This window comes from Pleurodeles waltl, chromosome 10, assembly GCF_031143425.1.
Source record: "Pleurodeles waltl isolate 20211129_DDA chromosome 10, aPleWal1.hap1.20221129, whole genome shotgun sequence".
NCBI lineage: Eukaryota > Metazoa > Chordata > Amphibia > Caudata > Salamandridae > Pleurodeles > Pleurodeles waltl.
Window position 1 is genome coordinate 528,734,510 of NC_090449.1, and position 20,834 is coordinate 528,755,343.

The window sequence follows — 20,834 nt, forward strand, 5'->3', positions numbered from 1 at the left end:
GGCTGTCTAACCCTAGCATCCACTGGCGGGTGGCAGTAGCAGCGGGACCTTGTGATGAAAATGGAGTGTGTTCCATTTTGGAGATGCCTTTGTTGACCACATTGTGTGATGCATGGTGTAGCCTGACTTCCTTCCCAGTGGTGGCAATGACAGCTGCAGCACTGCATAAATTGCTTGGGGGATGCAGATTGTGCCATTGTTTCCATGTGCCATTGAGGGTTGAGCATAGTGAATAACATTGTTGTCATTGCCATGTGTTGGAACGAGGTTGAGGATGCAACTTGGCGTGACATGTAGTATGGTTTTTCATGCAGGTGTTCCATTGTGAACTGGGACTGTGATCCTCTGTTGTGTAGGGAGTGTTGCATTGTAGGAGTTGTGGTGCTTGGCATTGTGCTTGGTATCCGTGCATTAGGGGGTTACTGTGGGGATGGTGACAGTGAGGTGATGTGGCGTGCTGGTGAGGGGCGTGGGGTGCCTGTGGGGGCACAATAGTGTGGGATGGGGTGGATTGGGGAGTGATGGGAGGTGGGCATGCATGCTGAGCAATAGTGGTTGGTGCCTGGGGGGTGTTGTTGACTTACCAGAGTCGAACCCTTCGATGATTCCAATCAGGCCATCAGGATGCATGGCCCTGTGGTCATTCCACCTCTTCCTGATGTCCTCCCTTGTACATGGATGAGTATCCACTGAGTTGACCATATCAATGATCCTCTGCCAATACTCCATTTTCCTTGCCAATAATGTTTGCTGGACCTGGGCTCCGAATAGGTGTGTCTCTACCCTGATGATTTCATCTACCATGACCCTCAACTCATTGTCAGTGAAACGTGGGTTCTTTTGATATGCCATGTTGTGTGGAGGGGTGTAGTGCACGTAGGGTGCAGTGTGGGGTGGTTGGTGGGGGTGTTTGGATGTGGGTGCAGGTAGGTTGTTGTGTCAGTGTGTGTGTGTGTGTGTGATGTGTGCCTAGTGCAAAATGTGCAGTTGTGTGGTGTCTGCTGAGTGTGTAGTGTGAAAGTGCCTGTGGTGTATGGGATCTGTGTGAATGGATCGGCGCTATGCGTGCTGTTCGTAGGATTTGCAAGGTATTGTGGGTGTGTGGGGGGTGCTTTATAGTGCCAAATGGCAGGTGTGTGTGGTTTGTGTATGTGCCTCAGGTGTAGGGTATTCCAACCGTCCAATGTGGTGTTGCCTATTATTGGCGGTATCTTTTGGAACCACAGCGGTGCGCACCACCAATCGTGTTCTGCTGTGCATGGATTGCTGGACAGGGAACTGACACATGATAGGGCGGATGGAAAGGGGTCAGCATGGTGGGGCTCGTGGTCAGACAGTCAATCTTTTGCCGTCGGTTGGCCTGGCGGTGTTGCAATTATGCCTGTATTTGTCCACTTTGTGACTAATAATACGGCGGTCACTACCGCCAGCACTGACGGTATGGTGGCAGTATTTTGCATGGTGGTCTTGCCCAGAAACCACCAAAGTCATAATGAGGGCCTTAGTTCCTCAACAGGCTCCCTTTTTCTGCTAAGCCACTTGGTCAAAGCCTGGAAAAAACAATAATGTAAAGATGCTCATTGACCAATGTTTATTTTCTGTTTCTTCCACTGCCTTAATAACCAGCCAGAGGTAACAAAGGGCAACAGCTACTACTCCTGATGACCTTCCTTAGTTTTTATTGGTATGTAGCACTCACCCTTGCCCATCTAAATCAATGGTTTTTTAAACTGATTAGCATAAAGAATAATTGACACCTTTAAAATGTCCAGGAATCTCCTGTCCTGCTCTTTAACAGTCCCATTGCTTCTTGTCAAGCTACAGCTAACACATCTGAATGACCTCTTCATCTGCAACGATGTATCCCTTCTCAGGTGGTGTTCCACAGTGATCTCAAATGCCTACTCTTTTAATCAACATATTCATTAGACCACTTACCCAGCTGATCTTGTAGTTCCTCCTGCAGTTACTTACAAATATATAGTTGAGAAATTTGAATACTTAACCATATTAGCAGCCATACGGTTTACTCCCAAAACACCACTACCTGCCAGAAACATTTTTATTAATGGATGAAGGAGAGCTATCTTCACCTGTATGAAAATTCGCAGAGCAAGGGGGTCCTTCTGGTGAAAAGTTCCCTTGCTTTGGCCAGAAGAGCTAGCTCTATCAGTCATTTCTACCCAAACAATAAAATACAAAGAATATGGTTTTACTTGGAGCTATCATGTGACCAGCATATAACAGTGTTAACCAAAAATATCAGTGTTTCCCTCATGCTTCCTAGAAGCATGTTCATTTTACTTTATTTGTTTCACAGTATTAGGCTGACAAGACCATTAACCCCTTCGCTGTTAGGCCTTTTCCCCCTCAGGTGCCAGGCCTTTTTTTGGTTATTTGGGGCAGTTCGCGCTAAGGCCCTCATAACGTTTTGTCCACATAAGCTACCAAGGCCAAATTTGAGCCTTTTTTTTTCCAACATCCTAGGGATTCTAGAGGTACCCACAGTTTGTGGGTTCCCCTGGAGGAGACAAAGAAATTAGGCAAAACACAGCAAAAATGTTGTTTTTATAAATAAAGAAATGGGGAAAAGGGCTGCAGAAGAAGGCTTGTGGTTTTTCCCCTGAAAACGGCATCAACAAAGGGCTTGTGGTGCTAAAATCACCATCTTCCCAGCTTTCAGGAACAGGCAGACTTGAATTAGAAAACATTTTTCAACGCAATTTTATCATTTTACTGGGACATACTCCATTACTACTATTTTTGTGCTTTTAGCCTCTTTCCAGTTAGTGACAGAAATAGGTGTGAAAGCAATGCTGGATCCTGGACAGCTGAACATTTCTGAAAAGTAGACAAAATTCTGAATTCAGCAAGGGGTCATTTGTGTAGATCCTACAAGGTTTTCCTACAGAAAATAACAGCTGGAATCAAAAAGTATTGCCACTCAGGTGAAAAAAACAGCCAGTTTTCTACATGTTTTACTCTGTAACTTTTTTCTGCAATGTCAGATTTTCAAAAGCAATATACCATTACATCTTCTGGACTCTTCTTGTAGCGGGATATATAGGGGTCGTAGGTTCATCAAAAACCCTAGGTACCAAGAGCTGCACCTTGAAATGGGTTTTCATTGTATACCGAGTATACAGCAATTCATTTGGTGAAATATAAAAAGTCAAAAATTGGTATCAAGGAAACCTTTGTATTTCCAAAATGAACACAAGATGAGGTGTTCAGAAGCAGTGATTATTTGCACATCTCTGAATTCCGGGGTCACCACACTAGCATGTGAATTTCAGGGCATTCTCAAATAGACGTTGTTTTTTTTACACACTGTCTTACATTTGGAAGGAATAAATGTAGAGAAAGACAAGGGGCAATAACACTTGTTCTTCTATCCTTTTTTCCCCCAAGTCTCCCAATAAATATGGTACCTCACTTGTGTGGGTAGGCCTAATGCCCGCAACAGAAAACGCAACATGGGCACATCACATTTTTACATTGAGATCTGACGTTTTGGAGAGTGCCTAGCTGTGTGTTTTGGACTCTAGCTCAGCCGGCACCTGGGGAAACCTAGCAAACCTATACATTTTTTAAAACTCGAGACCTAGCGAAATTCAGAATGGGTGACTTGTGGGGCTCTCAACTGGTTCTGTTACCCAGAATTCTTTGCAAACCTCAAACTTTTGCAAAAAACACTTTTTCCTCATATTTCAGTGATAGAAAGTTTTGGAATCTAAGAGGAGCCACAAATTTCTTTCCACCCAGCAATCTCCCAAGTCTCCCGATAAAAATTGTACATCACTTGTGTGGGTAGGCCTAGTGCCCATGACAGGGAATACCCCAAACACAATGTTGACATGTCACATTTTCACAAAGAAAACTGACATGTGTTTTTTGCAAAGTGCCTAGCTGTGGATTTTGGCCTCTAGCTCATCCGGCACCTAGGAAAACCTAGCCAACCTATACATTTTTTTAAACTACATACCTAGGGGAACACGGGTGGGGTAACTTGTGGTGCTCTCACAGAATCTGTTACCCGGAATCCTTAGCAAACCTCTCAGTTTGTAAAATTTGTTTAAAAAAAAACACTTTTTTCCTCACATTTTGGTGCTGTAAAGATCTGGAATCTGAGGGGAGCCACTAACGTTCTTCCACCCAGCGTTCCCCCGGGTCTCCCAATAGAAATGGTACCTCACTTGTGTAGGTAGGCCTGGTGCCCCCAACAGGAAATGCCCTAAAACACTACGTGGACACATTAAAATTATCAAATGCAAAACTACCTGTTTTTGGGGAGGGGTGCACCATGCGTTTTTGGTCCTGGGCTCAGCAGCCATCTAGGGAAACCTACCAAACCCAAACATTTTTAAAAACTATACACATGAGGGAGTCCAGGGAGGTATGACTTGCGTGGATCCCTCAGTGTTTTCTAACCTAGAATTCTCAGCAAACCTCAAACTTATCTAAAAAATCTCATTTTTCCTACATTTCTGTGTGGGATCATTCCACTGGCACAAATTCCCCACCACCCAACGTTTCTCTCAGTGTCCCGGTAAAAATGATACCTCACTTGTGTAGGTGGGCCAAGTGCCTGTGACAGGGAAGAGACAAAAACGTGTTGAAAATGAGGGGGAACCAAAGAGGGTCCAAAATGGCAGTTTGAAAAAAAAACGTTTTTAGGCTAACAAGTGGGGCAAAAATTTCACCGGTTTAGATGCAACAATGCTGGGTAATAGGAATTTTGTGGATTCCTGCAGATTCCGGAAGGTTCCATCACAAAAATGTGGGAAAAATATGTGATTTCAAACAAAGTTGGAGGTTTGCAGGGAATTGTGGGTAAGAAAATGGTGCAGGGTGCATGTGAAGCACACCACCCTGGACTCACCTAAATGTTTAGTTTTCAGATGTGTCTAGGTCTTGTAGATTTTTCTACATAGCAGCTTCCCAAAGTCCAAAAATTGCAGCCCTCACCAATCCAAGTGGGATGATTTTGAGAGTTAGACACGCTCTCATGGCTAAAATGTAAAACCAAAACCCCAAATAACTAAATGTCCTCTTACTTGCTGTGGGATAAGATGTTTTAGTGTGGGGGGAGAGCTGAAAGACTATTACCCCCTTCGGTTGGGGAGGGGGCATAATCATGCCCGTATTGGTTGGTAGCCATCACCCCACTATTTTTTCATTTTTTTTTATTCCCTGGCATCTAGTAGGCTTTTGCCCCCCCCCCCCGGGAGTGAATCGGGGCTAATTGCCCCATCTGCCCAAACAAATTTGTCCCCATTTATTTGGGGTGTTGGTATGGTCATACCCCACCCTCTTTTTTTGAAAAACAGATCTTCCCTGGTCTCTGGTGGGCTTTCTGCCTCCCTAGGGGGCACATAGGCCTTACAAAAATAGGCCGATCTGGCCACAAGGTGGGCAGAAATGACCTAAAATATATTTGCCCCTCAGGGCAGTGACCCTTGCCTAAGGGGTTGCTCCCCTTGCGTGAAATTGGTGCAAAAAAAATCCCTGGTGTCTAGTGGTTTCTACTCCCCTTGGGGGCATATTGGCCTGAGGAAAATATGATGATCTGCCCCCAAGGGGGGTAGAAAAGGCCTAAAATGAAATTGCCCCCAAGGGGAGCGACTCTTGCGTAAGAGGTCACTTCCCATCTGTAAAAAACAAAAAAAACAAAAAATCCCTGGTGCCTGGTGGTTTCCAGGAAAGGACTGATTAAAAAATTGCCCTTTCTCCTCCAGTCTTTCCAGAATTTATTCAGAGACAGTTTTCACTTTCACTATTAAGCACTGATGTTTCAAGGTAAAAAAAAAAAAACAATATAGTGAAAGAAGACGTATCCTGATCTGTAGTTTTGGCCAGGACAGGATTCAACAGATAAAAATTAATATTAGTCTATCAATGGTACACATTTCTTTAAGTTTCAAGGATGAAGGACAATGCCAGCCTTGCGGGAATTTCATCTTTCATCCTAGCCCACACTGATTAGATTCTGCTAACACTTCCATTTTCTAAAGAAAAGCTCGGTGTTACGCAACATACAAATAAAAGAAATTGCAGCGAAAATCCCAGTAAAATGACCTGAATGTCAAAGATATACAAATTAAATGTGGTTCGCTTGGACATGAAATGAAAAGAATGAGATACATGAGGGCTCATTTACTAGCCACATTTGTGCCACAGTAGAGTCATTTTTGACACCAAGGCAGAGCAGAACAGTCTCCACCCCACGCCATATTTACAAACTCACACAATGGGACCATTGTGCCAGTTTGTGAACCCTTGTGCCACATTATACCTGTGCTACGTATAGTGAATGCAAGGGAGGCATTCCCCTGCTAGGAGACCTGCAGGAATGGCGCAGTGAAATCTACAAGATTTCACTGCGTCATTCTAGTGTCATTTTTTAAAGCCTGCTCAAGGGCAGGCATTAAAGTGACTCTAGACTAGCATGAACATTTCAACGTACTTTGAGGATGGGAAAGAAACCTGTGGTGTTTGTTGAAGCAATGTACTTAACAAATACGAGAAATTAAAATGTTAACAAAGGATAAGTTGGCCCCATTCATTTGGTAGAAACATTGAAAGCTCAACTAGCTTTCATTCCAGTAATATTGTTAACTTCTACAGTTATGATCTTAAAATCATGACATTCAAAATTGCCTCTGATAAAAAAAATACAGAAATAAGGCCCATATATAAGAAAAATTACGCACAACTGCGTTAGCGCAATTGTGCACTATTTTTCTTAACGCTTGCTGACGCCGTTTCCTAACGCCATCCATGCGCCAAATTTAACTAATGACGCACAATGGTGCAGAAGAATGTGTCTCAAAAAAAGATGGTAGCCGGTAACAGATAGCGTTAGGGTAAATGGTGAAAGTGGGACACAAATGACAGTAGGCTAATTAAATACAAAATATCTGCTGCAAGTCAGCCAAGCGTCATTTTTTCTTATGCCCAAGCAGTCATTACCAGTACCCCGATGCCCACCACAGGGGACCAGTTTCCCCTGGGTAAGCCCAAAATACCCAGTGCCAGCCAGGGGACCCCATTTAAGGGGCCCCCAGTGGCACACCACACTTATGCACATACACTTACCTGCAACTTACCTGGAATGGGCTCCCATCTCCTGTAGTGTCCTTGTGGTGTGTGTGGTGGTGATGCTGAGGGTTGGGGTGGCATCTTTGTTTCATTCCCTGGTATTTCCCCATGGAAATGGGCCTACCAGCACATTAACACCTGGTCTGATCAGGCATTAAATAATGACGCTAAACAGGCTGTGCATCATTTCAGCATCGGAAGTTAAATATGATGCTGGGTGGCTAGTGACATTTTTAGGAAGGGAACGCCTACCTTGCATCTCAAAGATGCAAGATGGGTTGGCGTTTCTTAAAACTGGCCCTAACTCCAATATGTTGACACTATACGGAGCTAGAGTCAAAATATAAATATGGAGCTATGTTAGCACCACTTTAGGGTCAAAATAAATGACGCTAAGGTAACGCTAACTTTCCTTAAATAAATAGGGACCTAAATCTACAAGATATTAATGCATGGATTTATCCAAGATTCGGAATATGCTTCTGAAAAGCCAGCTTCGTGGGTAAACGCATTCCTTGGACACTTTTGCTGAACAATTATAGGAACAGAAGGGATTGTAAGTCAGCTATCTGCCATAGTTTTTCGTTAACCAAAGTATTTCTTTGAAAAGTTTTTGAAGGTCTAAAATGGCCCGAAAAGCCACCATCATGTTGAAATGAAACGCTTTATGTGACCACATTGGCAGGCGCACGGCAAAAACTATTTTGTGGGAACAGAAACTGGAGACAAAAGATCACACAGGATAAGTGAATTATCATACCAGGCATGATGTCCTCTGTAACGATCAAACAACTTGCTATCCTCACTAGTTCACTCCAGCTGCTTCAATTCCTAGCAGTTGAACGGGAATATATCCATAGGGGGATTTAAAAAGTATTATGCTTGCTGCAGTTTTGGGCTTTAAGTATTTAAAGCGCAGGTCAGTGGAAAATAGTTGATTGTGGTGGAAACTTTAATGACCAGTACAGTGTTTGGCTAAAAATGTAGCAGCATTTGCAGACATATCGAGACTAAGCAATAGAACATAAAATACAGCAAGGAACATAACATAGCATTTAAAACATAACAGAGCACAATGCATGGCTGAATACATAATGCAACACAACAACATGGCACTGCAGTAAGAAAAACCGTTACACAGAAAAGCAGAACGTCTCCATCACAAAAAAATGTATGCAACAAATATGGACAAACAATCCTGCTACACCCACATTACCATTTCCAGAAACCTGATTTCATAACACGTACGCCAGAAGTGTTCGCCCTAAGCACTTCCTTAAAATACCAACTAAGACATGAAATAGCTTTGGTCCAAAATGTTTAAGCCCTCGATCTTGGTAATGAGTGTTTATAATACCCATGCAACAAATTGTAAGGCCCGTGGGGTGTTTTTGTTATGTATTGTGAGCTCCCATAATTCCTAAAATCCAAATTACGCAAAATGTGCAACATTTCATATCGCGCAACATTCAACATTGAGTGGAAAAAGTCTGGCTTTCAGATATTTTCTCCTCGCACCCCTCTAATGTGACTTTAGGTGTGAAATGTACCCTGGTTTTAGCACTATGGTTGGTTTCACTGAAATTACGCACATTATCACAAACAGTGCACTCACCCCCAATTTTTACATATTTCTGCCTGGTATGCAAACTAATGAAAGACGACTGTACTTGCATTCTAACAATATGTTTGCAAATGTTGCTTAGTAGTTTCTACTTCTACTTCCTCTACTGACCAGTCTTAGAATTCTGGTAAAGACTTGCATATCTGTTCAATAACACGCCACAGAGAGGCGATAATACCAACCCACAATGTTTCGTTGGGTTTTTCATTTCGCAACAGAGGCCAAATTCTGCCTTAATTTCTGGCTTCATGATATTAGAGTGTCTGTCTGGGGCATGGGTAAAAGCCACAAACCAAGGTGTCACTGCTATTCCTGCAGCACAGTAATTATACGGTAGACTTTCTAAGATCTTTCATCTCCTTGTCAACTTTTTGATTCAGCATTTCTTAGCATCTGTGATTGACTATTGTGGTAGGCATCTATTTTTGAGTATTTGGATAGCTTGCCCACTAAGTTAATTGCAAGAACGTCCAGAAAAACACCTACATCCGATGGTCAGTCTGCAAATGCTGATTTGTATTAAATGTCTGTTCTGTCTTCTCATTGAGCAATGAGGCAATGTGGGGGGATATGCCTTTGTTTCTTTTCTTCTTTAAACCTATTTCTGTTCAGGTGTACAAATCGAATCCCTGCCTATTTATCATACTCAAAACAGGTTGTGTTTTGCCCTTATTCGAACCATAATTATTTTTCAAACCACTCCATGCAACGGTTAAACTTACCTCAGAAATAAAAATAACATTTTAAAATTGTATAAATCACGCATGCTCTTGTGGGTGTAATCTGACTTTTCCTGTCCTTTTTGCCTTCTGAGCGACTAGTACTTAGCAGTATATGGCTTACACCCTACTGAGTGAGCACCTTCACTGACCAGATCATGAGTAAGTATAGACTTTGAAACGGTGAGCTAGGGCCCAGATGTAAGAAGATATGGTTGCAAAATACTATTTATAAGTTGTGCTTAATACCTAAAAATAGGACTCAACAGAACTATAACTTCAGAGAAGAAACCAAGATGGAGGTTTGAGTGATACGTTCAGTAGAGTAGCAAGGATGTCATGGGCCCTGATGCAAACAATTTAAGATGGCGCCTTTGACAGCTGTTGATTTTCAGGGTTCAATTGGCCTTTAGGGCTGTGGGCACCAGTACCGCTGCACCTGCTGCACCAATGGTAGCCATGCCTTTGGATACTGTATGACTTATGTGATAACTCAACTAAAACGTGAATAGTGAAAGGTGGAGTTGGCCTCGCACCCAAAGGGGCATATTTATACTCCGTTTGCGCCGGAATTGCGTTGTTTTTTTTTACGCAATTTCGACGCAAAACTAACTCCATATTTATACTTTGGCGTTAGACGCGTCTAGCGCCAAAGTCCATGGAGTTTGCGTCATTTTTTAGCGTGGACACCTACTTTGCGTTAATGAGATGCAAGGTAGGCGTTCACGTCTAAAAAATTGACTCTGAGGCATGTGCGTCGGATTTATACTCCCGGGCAAAATTCACGCCCGGGAGTGGGCGGGTCAAACAAAATGACGTACAGCCGCTTTTGCGCCGTTTTTTAGCGCCTGCAAAAGCCAGGCGTTAAGGGACCTGTGGGCTCTGAAGGAGCCCAGAGGTGCCCTCCCATGCCGCCAGGGACACCCCCTGTCACCCTTGCCCACCCCAGGAGGACACCCAAGGCTGGAGGGACCCATCCCAGGGACATTAAGGTAAGTTCAGGTAAGTGTTTTTTTTTTTGTTTTTTTTTGTGGCATGGGGGGCCTGATTTGTGCCCCCCTACATGCCACTATGCCCAATGACCATGCCCAGGGGACAGAAGTCCCCTGGGCATGGCCATTGGGCAAGGGGGCATGACTCCTGTCTTTGCTAAGACAGGAGTCATTTCTATGGGGGTTGGGAGTGGAAAAAAATGGCGCAAATCGGGTTGAGGCGAAAAAATTGCCTCAACCTGGCTTGCCCCATTTCTTGACGCCCAAGCCCCATATCCCCCTACGCCGGCGCTGCGTGGTGTACGTCGTTTTTTTCCACGCACACCAGGCAGCGCCGGCGGCTAACGCCGGCTAACGTCATTGATTAAATACGGCGCCCGCATGGCGCTTCAGAATGGCGTTAGCCGGTGCTAATTTTTTTGACGCAAAACTGCGTTAGCGCAGTTTTGCGTCAAAAAGTATAAATATGGGCCAAAGTGTTAATGCCAAAACAACGGTTGAAACAATTATGCACTTGGATATAGGGAAGTGATGAACAGATAGCATAGAGTGATGCAAGTACATTCATTTTTGACACGAAACAGTCTAAATGCCTAGGAAAAACAGTCAGACCCAGAAGAAGAAGGAAAAAAACTGGTTCCCTCTGGAGGTTTTGGCGTTAAGAATGAATAAATATATATTTTTTTAAATGGGAATCTGTAAAACTGAATTTAGAAAATGTTAATGCCAAGGTTAAAGCCCGCAATGAATATGCGCTGCCCTTTGTGCTTTAGCGCAATTCGATTTTAAAAAAACGTGTAAGAACCCCAGTCTTACCGAAGGGTGCCGGTTATATTAAAAAAGTTTCTGTTCAAAATGTTGTTTTCAAATGTAGCAAAAAACGTCAAAATCTGACAGAACGTGATCACTAATAGAATGCAAAGTATAAAAAACAGAGAAAACAACCATATTGAAATTGTACCGAAGGGGAGGCTTGTTTAGTCTTTTCTCATCACGAATGAGTTGAACACCTTTATCTGACATGTAAGGCACGTGTGACATGTAAGGAACATTATTAGGCAAGGGTGCACGCTCAGCTCACTGGTTGTAATAAAACACACTCATTTTCCATAGTCGGCCACCTTGGGAAAAGTCTTTAATTATCCCGATATAGAAAACACTCTGACAGCATTGTACAAAACATATTCCTTTAGATATGTAATTGCTACACCTGCCACAGGGAGATTTCAACCACTTATCTTATGTGCAAATTAACGCGCATTGTCCTTAATCACCATAAATAGCCCCGCCTTTGAACAATTTCTTTACTTAAACTAATAGTCCCTTAAAAAAAAAAGAAATCGCAAGAACGTGTTCGTCTAAATAGCAGTTGTACTGAGCTAACAATTTCTTTTGGAACTGATTTAAAATTTATTGGACAAAGTAGAGCACAACGAGACAAATATACAGTGTGCCCATTTTTCATGGTTTTGTTTTAAAAATAAACCCTTCCACGTTGATGGACAACCACAAAACCTTTTTAAAGAAATCATCTCATTTGACCAGCATTTTCAGGTACGCTCCATTCAACACTGTCCTGTGCATGCTTAAGATTGCTATTGTACAAGTCACTTAAAAATTGAGTCCAGAATTGACAGACAATATGGGCCTTATTACTATTTCGGCTGACGTTTTTTCCCGTCTGCCGAAATTCCGAGGGGGAGTTTGCTGCCAATGTGGCTACCTACCTGCCAGGCCCATTCTGAGTTTCCCACTAGGTCGGCAGGAGGAAAAGCAGACAGTAAACATTGCAAAGCAGGCAGTAAACTTTGCGAGGGTGCTGGCTAGGGGGCCCCTGCACTGCCCATGCCAAGTGAATGGACAGGGCAGGGCCCCCCGGGGCCTCTTGCACCCATTCTCCGACAGCCTTTTCATGGTGGTGCTACCGCAATGAAATCACTGTTGAAGAATTAAGTTGTAAACCCCAGGACAGCACTAGCTATATACTCCAATTTAGTGCCACTGCTATGTCTCAATTTAGCAAAGGGAGGCACTCCTCATAAGAGCTGGTGGATCAAAACAACAATGGTGGTGAACATGAGGTAAGGACTCACTAGTTTAAAGCAAGCACTGTGTGAGTAGTTTTACAATTAAGGGACATAGGGCTGTGCATTATAGGAGGCACAGTTTACTGCACAACAGGTTTCAGAGTATGACTGCAACACACTGATGGTGTCCACATTGAAATCCAGAGAGTTCTCAAATTGCCCCAGATCAGGTGAAGCAACTCATCCATTCCATTTTATTTTTTCATTCTGGGGCCATCCCTTTATAAATGCACTGCAAAAGTGTCTGAATGCATAGAAAAAATATCTCTGATCTCGATATACTGTTAATGTCTGATGTTTCTGTTACACACACGTTCTCTCTCTCTCTCTCTCTCTCTTGCACAACTCACACACAGAAACACATTGACAACTGGTTGGAAAAGGCTCCATGAAATTGTTGACGCCTTCTAGCAGTCCTTGTTTTGAACCAGAAGCAGCAGGCATGATGGGATTGTCAAGTGTTAATTGTAATGCTAAAATAAAGCATAGTGGGTCTGTTAAGGCTATACCTGCAATGGTAAAACTAAACTACAAGTCCCGAAATAAAAATTTCGGTGGGTAAATAGCCTGTGTCATGCATAAGCTACTAGGAAGCTACAAGTAGGAAATGACAGTGAGAGACAAAAATATATTTCCACACTATTGTGTTGAAAATGTAACTTATTTTTGTTTTACAAATTTAAAGTGCTCCCTACTATTTTTGATGTACAACAAAGTATCTGAAGTAACAGAAATGTGACGTATGGTTTTTTATCTTACTCATTTGAACTTTTATTCAAAGATAGTACATTTCATTTCAGCACTGCTGACCCATACAAAAACCTGTTACTGTATTCACAAAAGCTGAATTAGTCTCTTGACCTTTGTCAGGCAATGTATATTGACGCAATTGTTTTCTGAGAACTCTTGACTTGATTCTACAGATTCTTCCAAATTTGCAAAGCAAGCAATTCCACTTCTCTTATCACAATCCATATTATCTTCCACAGATTTCAACACATGAATGTCACAAGTGTATTCCCAGGAAATGTTGGTGGACATTGCAGTGCAGATTACTGGAGTCACTGAAACCTGGGTGCTGGATGCTGTGGGCAACAAAGATACAGAATTGTAATTGGATACAGGGATATCTTTAGACCACATCAGTGCATGAACCTATGAAAATGGAATTGGTGAAGACATGGAATATAGATAGTTGTTTGGGGATGCTTTGGGACTATCTCCAGCAGTGCATTGAGTGGCCCTATTAATAGGATTGTAAAGGAAAAATAAGATTCACGTGCATACATCTTGTCTCTGTTTGAAACAGAATGTGGAGGGTTTGTCCATCCAATTATGTACCTGGAAAGAAACTTGATCAGGGCCACTAGAAATATGCAATTCTGTGGCAGTGGCACTTTTTGCAAAACAGAATTCAACCAACGCCTCTACCATAAGACACCCAGAATGTTTTCAGTCTTTCTAGGCTTTATCAACAAGGCATACTTTTGATACTTTGGAATAGCAAACAAGGGACCCACATCTGGGCACACATGTTCAGTATTGATTCACATAAGGCACGTCTCTGTCTAGAGTGGCAAAATGGGTGAAAAACAATTGGTTGAAAGGCTACCCAGAGTGAATGCCAGTGGGTTAGACTTGAAGGTATTCCTCTCATCATACTTTGTCTGTTAGATGTAACACCCTAAGTAGACAATGGTATGACCAGATGTGGGTACCTTGCTAGCTGTGCCCCAGGGTCCAAGCTATACCTTACTGATGAGCCCTAATACTGCCTGGAGTTTTTGTAGTCCCCATTAGAGGAGCTTGCCTGGCAGTTTGAGATGCACCCTTCCCATGAGAGCAGGGACAGTAATGATTTGTATGAGGCAGGTCTAATTCTTGAGCAACACAGTGAGTGCTGTCTGCTGTGAAAAAAGTGGTGGGGCACTGCAAGGGGAATAGGGGGGCATTGCAGGAGGAGTTAAATACCAAAATAAATAAATAAGAAACAACTTTCCTGCCGCCCGCCACCTCAGTGATTTTTAGCACCTCTTCTCTCGACTCCTGGTAGTCCATGCAAGGCACCAAGTCCCCAACCCCAATCCAGACGCTGCTCTGATGCTGGTAATGGTATTTACTAGCATGAGAGCAGCACTGTGTTTGGCCTGAGTGGGCTGTTTCAATGCTCAGTCAGGCCCTAGTAGCCTGTGCTTGGTCTCCACCCGGCTGTGCACTTCAGCTTGGGTGGAAAGCTCTAAGTGCTCATGTCAGTGAGACCATTCTAAGATTTCTGGCAAAACCAACATGCGAATTTAGAGCAGTGCTCACCACTCTTCCCTCTGCTGTAGCTGCTGTCAATTAAGATGGCCTGACCCCACCCAGCCCTTGACTCGACTCCAAAAGGAAAACTAAAATAATAATAACCTGTGTTATTATCGTTTTATTTTTCATGTTTTATCTGCTGAGAGAGCAGTGGGCGACACTCCTCCACCTTATTGGAGGAGCTGCTGCTGGACACAGTGACTGACAGCAATGGCTTGGAATGCTGCCAATAGCAATTGTCAGTGGTTTAGGCCAGTGTTTCTTAACCTGTGGTCTGAGGATCCAGGGGGGGTGGGGGGTCTCCAAAGTATACTAAGGGGATCCATGAGTGCTTATGAACTAAACAATATTAATATATTAATTAATTGAATACAAATGAAGGGCCAACATTTTACATTGAAAATGTAAAAACATTCCGTAAACATGAAGGAATTTGAAACTGGAGCCTAAACACTCAGTCAGTATCCTCAGATTGATTCATGGGAGCAGTGGATGTGTTTCAAACAGAATAACTAGTATAGGAAATGAGTGCCTAATTTGAATCTAGACCTTCCCATTAAAATTACAATTCTGATTTTACTTTTTTCAAATATTTGTTTGTGAATTAAATAAATATATTTAATTATTTATGGTTTTGTTTAATGAATAATTGGTTCTGTACTGTGTTTGCATTGCTTTGTGTGTCAAATAATTGAAAAAGCTTATGCTGAGGTCCCCAACGTCCCGTAATGACTGCGCGAGGACTCTTGCATTCCAATAATGATTCAGTGGGTGTCCCCAGGTTCCAATAATGACTAAGTGGGGCTCTACAGGAGTCCAATGTTCAAAATTCACTGGTTTATACCAGTTGCAAGCATTCCTCCCATCTCCTTTGGTTTGCTTACTATGGAAGATGTGACTGGTAAACCCCTGACTTCAGACACCTATGGTGCATCTTTTGTTCCCATGTTAAATAGGAACAGTACTGATTTTCATAAGGTAGTCTTAGTCTTTAGGCACAGTGGGTGAAAAACGATAGGTCTAAATCCAACCCAGAGTGTCTGCCAATGGTTTAGACAATTTGCTGGCCTCCGTCTCCTCTCAATTTGTGTATCGGATACCTTTGATAGTAGTCAGTAACATGTTCCAAAACATTTGGATATGATGACATTGCCATCACATGAGCCTCATGATGAACATCTTGACAACCCCTATCACAGTATTTTGGAATTCTAAATACTGCTCGTAATTTGGCTGGCATAAACTAGCAGTGTAGTAAGATTCTGAAGCTCTCCTTAATATGACTGATGCCCCTGTGCTTCACAACATTGCGAATGTCATATAGGCAGGGCCACTTGAATTGTGCGATTGTGCGGCCGAGGCGATTTTTAAATAATTACAGATTTGCCCCATTTGCCACAAATCCATTGTCTGCCGCATAATCTGCAGATTTTAACTAAGCCAAATTGTTTCTAGCACAAACGGTTCAAAGATTACAAAAAATGCTGTGATCCATTTTGTTGCTTGGTGGAAGGCCCTTTGCAAAGCTTGAACGGTCATCTTTCTGTTAATTACTGTTATATTTGGATGTTAACTTGCTACTAATGAGGTGCACCCAAGGAGCAGACAGTGCTTCTAAGTCTTAAAATTGCCAAATATTGAAGTAATACTATACCAAAATGTGCATATAATGCCACATAATTTGCCTTTTCTTGCTGCATAATTTACTCAACCCTGCTGAATAATTTACCCCTCTTCTGTCACATAATACCAGTGGCCCTGCATATAAGTTTCTGTTACACCTAACTGAAAAGCTTTACCTGTATGCTTGTGGATTCATATTGTGCAAATAGAGCAACAAATACATTGAAAGCTGTACAGAAGTGATGGGATACAATATAGAATAATGTCAGGCCTGGAAATGGAGGACATTAGGATATGCTGTTTGAAAGAGGTGACATGACAAGAGAAGAAAGGTGCAGTGTAAGATCAGGAACAGCTACATGATTTGTAAAGGGAGAAAGAGGAACATTACTGTGAAGGATGTGAATAAGGAGCAGCAGTGTGGGAAGGTGAGGGGAAGATAGAGGTTGGACAAGGGAAAAGTGGGCACAAAAAGATATACTACATGAGTAGAAGTGACGAGCAGAGATTGGAGGGAAAAGGGAGTTGAACAAAGGATGATGTAATGCAGCATAGCAGAGAAAGGCCAAGAGGCTGCACTGTGAGTGTCAGCAGAGAAAGCAGTGTTATTGGTGGGTCGGCTTAGCAGTAGTCACCAAGGAGAATGGTAGGAGCTTAGTAGGAATTTCTAGAAGAGGTGGATGGTGTGCAAAGAGAACTGCCATGGGTAACTGTTTGGTAGCAAAGAGGGGTTCTGGTCTTGGGTGGGCAATTAGGAAGAGAGGGAGTTTGGTGGGAGATCTAAAGAAATGGTTGATAACCCAGGAATTACTAAGTGATAAGCTTTTGCTGGAATTGTAGGACCTTGAATTATTTACCGAATCAGGTGATAAAGGGTGCTGGGCCAATTTCAACAAGGATAGACTAACACACCCTTTAAACATAACAGGAGAATACCTATCCTCTGGCATACTCATTTCTTAATTTCTTCCTCCCATGTGTGGTGATCTTCTTGAATATCAGTTGGTCCTCCAGATGTATTGGTCTTTAGTGACAGGTATGCTGAGATGCCATTGTTGACTGAATTGCAGATAATGCAGAAGGGTGGGTCTTGAATTTGATTTGCGCAGGCAATGGGAGCCTGTCATGATCTCTGTCCATTTGTGTTTTTCCTGTCAGGTTTCTATAGATCTTTGATGATAGGATCCACAGCTTGAAGATCATGTCTGAATTGTATTATATGGGTCTCAACAATGCCTGCAAGAAGAGCTTTGTACCCACTGACGTGATTCAAGACAATCTCCCAGAATCCTTTTCGGAGGTGGTTTTCTTCAAAACATGATGTTACAACATAAATCAAGAGCAGATGATTGAATGTAATATTGGTCCTGTGCATAAAGAGCAACTAGAAGCTGAGGTTGAAATGTATGTGTACATTATGATGTGAATCTTTCTGAGGTAATCAAATTGAGTCATTCTTGCACCAGGCTTTGCTGTTTCTCATTAGTGATGAGAAAAATCCATGAGTTTTCACATGCAACTTTAATATAAATCTTGGAAATCAAAGCTTGGATGATACTAAGGCAAATGTCTTTCCAAGCAATGTCATGTTCAACAGTCACCCTCAAGAAGAGTCTATTAGGATATTTATACTCATGGATCCTGGCATCTATTTCAGACAGGAGGGCTCCCAGGTAAATCACATAAAAGTTAAATTTCACAAATGAAAATCTGGCTCCTTATGGGAAGCCACATGCTACATAAATGAGTTTTAAACTGGAGGTACTTGTTTGGGCCAACTGGGCTTTGTTATTATTACCTGAAACAACTGTATAACAATGCTATGAAATATTTTGATGTTAAACAGTAAGAGAAGGTAGGGGTCAATGTTATCTGTAATCTCCAGGATTGCATAGAACACTTACATGGTTCCGATTTCAGTGGTGCAACAGGGCAACATTAGATTGGTAGGTCTGCTAGAGGGCAGTTGTCTTGATGTTACCAAGGATCATCTGGTGATTTCATTCTTGTTGATTGTTTTGAGGAATGCTACCTACATAATAGGGCTGCCATAGCCAGAAATCTGGTTCAGCTTTCTAAGATGCTGTAGGAAAGCATCGAAGGAAGTGCATTGCAGAAGGGATGAATTGAGGATACTCAGTAGTTGTGCAATGCTTCGCCAATTATTAGCTTCATGATTGAGGATGGGAGTTACTGTCTACACAATATGAGGGCTTGAAGGACTCAAGTAGTTTCAATAGGTCCTTTGTGCCAAGAACGTACAAACATAGATCATTTGGTAATGTGGGTTGGGTGTATGGCTGGGTACAATATTTGGAGGTTGTCCTTTCAATGTGGTGTTGAATCATGTCTATATGGTCTGTAAAGAATTTGTTGATGGCTGTACACTTCTCTTTAGAATGAGTGAATGGGTGGGCTGTTGTCTTATTTATGTTGTGCTTGATTGTGAACAGGATAAAAAAAAATGTCATGCTTCTCCAATGCAACATCTATAAGGGTAAGCCCTAGTCTTTGTTATGAACTGGTGGTGCAAAGTGCTTTCAGAAGTGGAAAATCATTTAGTAGATGTGTGCAACTCCGCTTCAGTTCCTGGTGTTTGTTGGCAAGTTTTCTTTTAATGAAATCTTATCTGCCCACAGAACCATGATGTGCGTGATTTGGCTCTCCTTTTGATTCTATTTTCATCAAGACGTGGGTGTAGGATATCTCCTATAGAATGCTGTTGAGCTCTTGTAGAAGGACTTGGATGCCAGTGCTGATGTCAAACAAGCATGGCAGGTCTGTGAGATACTTGCACTGGGTCTATTGAGGGGGAATCTGCTCATTGTCTTTATCATGCTATAGACCTTAAATGGTTAGAGAAATGTAGGTCAAGTCCACACAATTGTGTTGTTTCCAGTGGAGGGTGGGTGATACCACACAAATAAATGTATTCATGGCTTGGTAGTAGGGCCTGGCAGTCCTGAAGTTGTATCTGCTATAGCTCTATTAGTTTTCTCATGCTCATTTCACTATGGGACAATTTTACCCTATTCATTTTTTGAATCAGGAACTTAAAAATATATAGTGGTTATTTTACTACTAAACCAGTAGATCTGCACAGGGGAAGATTTACTGATTTTTGAACTCAGAAGTAGACTTGGAATGCTGGACTAGTCTCAGGATTCCTGACGTTCTACTGGCAATGTCATGGGGCTTTTTTGTTGAGGGAAATGTTTGGATTTTACTATTTACAAAAATCTTATTACACAATTGTAACATTTTCTCATAGGGAAAAGTCACTTTCAAGTTGTACTTTCTACTCCACAGAAAAATATGTCTCTCTCTTCTGGCCCACTTTTTAGCCTTGGATGTACTCCAGCACCCAGCTGACACTTTCCAAGGTTGCAAAACCTCAAACATGACTATGAGAATGAGAAATTATGCAATAGGAAATGTTAGGCATTCTTTGGTTAAGGAGCTTGGAGGAGCACAATGTAAATATCAATGTCTCTGTTTTGTGTTTTTTTGTAGAGTGGTGTGTGAAATGGTAGAGAACACATCAAAAGAACACACCAACTCTCCTGGTGTTTTATGCATACATTTGGAGAGTTAGACTGTGAGTTTAAAACAACCCTAAAAATATTTTAATCTCAGTGTCTTATTGTGCTGCCTATGCACAACACAGCAAGAAATGTGAGCCACTCCAGGAAGGTTTGAGTTATCCCACTTGTAAAAGATTGGCTTATTGGCTGAAGGGGTGAAACTGTAGTGAATTAAAAAACACAATCCTTGTGTTAGTGAACCACAAAATTCACTAAATCAGTCTGTGCTTAACCCTCAGCTAGCTTGGCACAAAAGCAGATAGAGTCACTGTGTAAAGTATTTATAGAGCACCCAAACAGTAATAAAGTGAAAATAAGAAACAAGAAACATCCAAATCTAATTTGGAAAAATAGGCTAACATTTACTAAATACAATGACGCCAAAATGAATTAGGAGCCTGCTTAAGAAATTGGCGGATCAGTTACTTTGTCACAACAGGGATGGATATCCCGTCCACTGAAATCTAAATCCCATCATCTTATATGGGATATAGATTTTGGTGCACAGGATATCTGTCAACGTTGTGATGGAGTAAATTGTCCGCCTATATCTAAATCACGTCCTAAGTCAGAAAAACCTGATTTATGATTTTTTAAAGATTTTAGTGAAATTTTGTGCCTAAAAGTTCAAACCACCAATCACAAGTATCTGGCCACGCAACACAGCAGCAAAGTCAAAAGTTGATGTCCACCCCAATGGAGTTCGTGTCGGATACAAGAGGTAGAATGGGCCTGGTCTTGACTTAGCTTCAGACTTGGGTAATGTCTTGAAGAAAAGTCATAGAAAAGGTAGAGTTCAG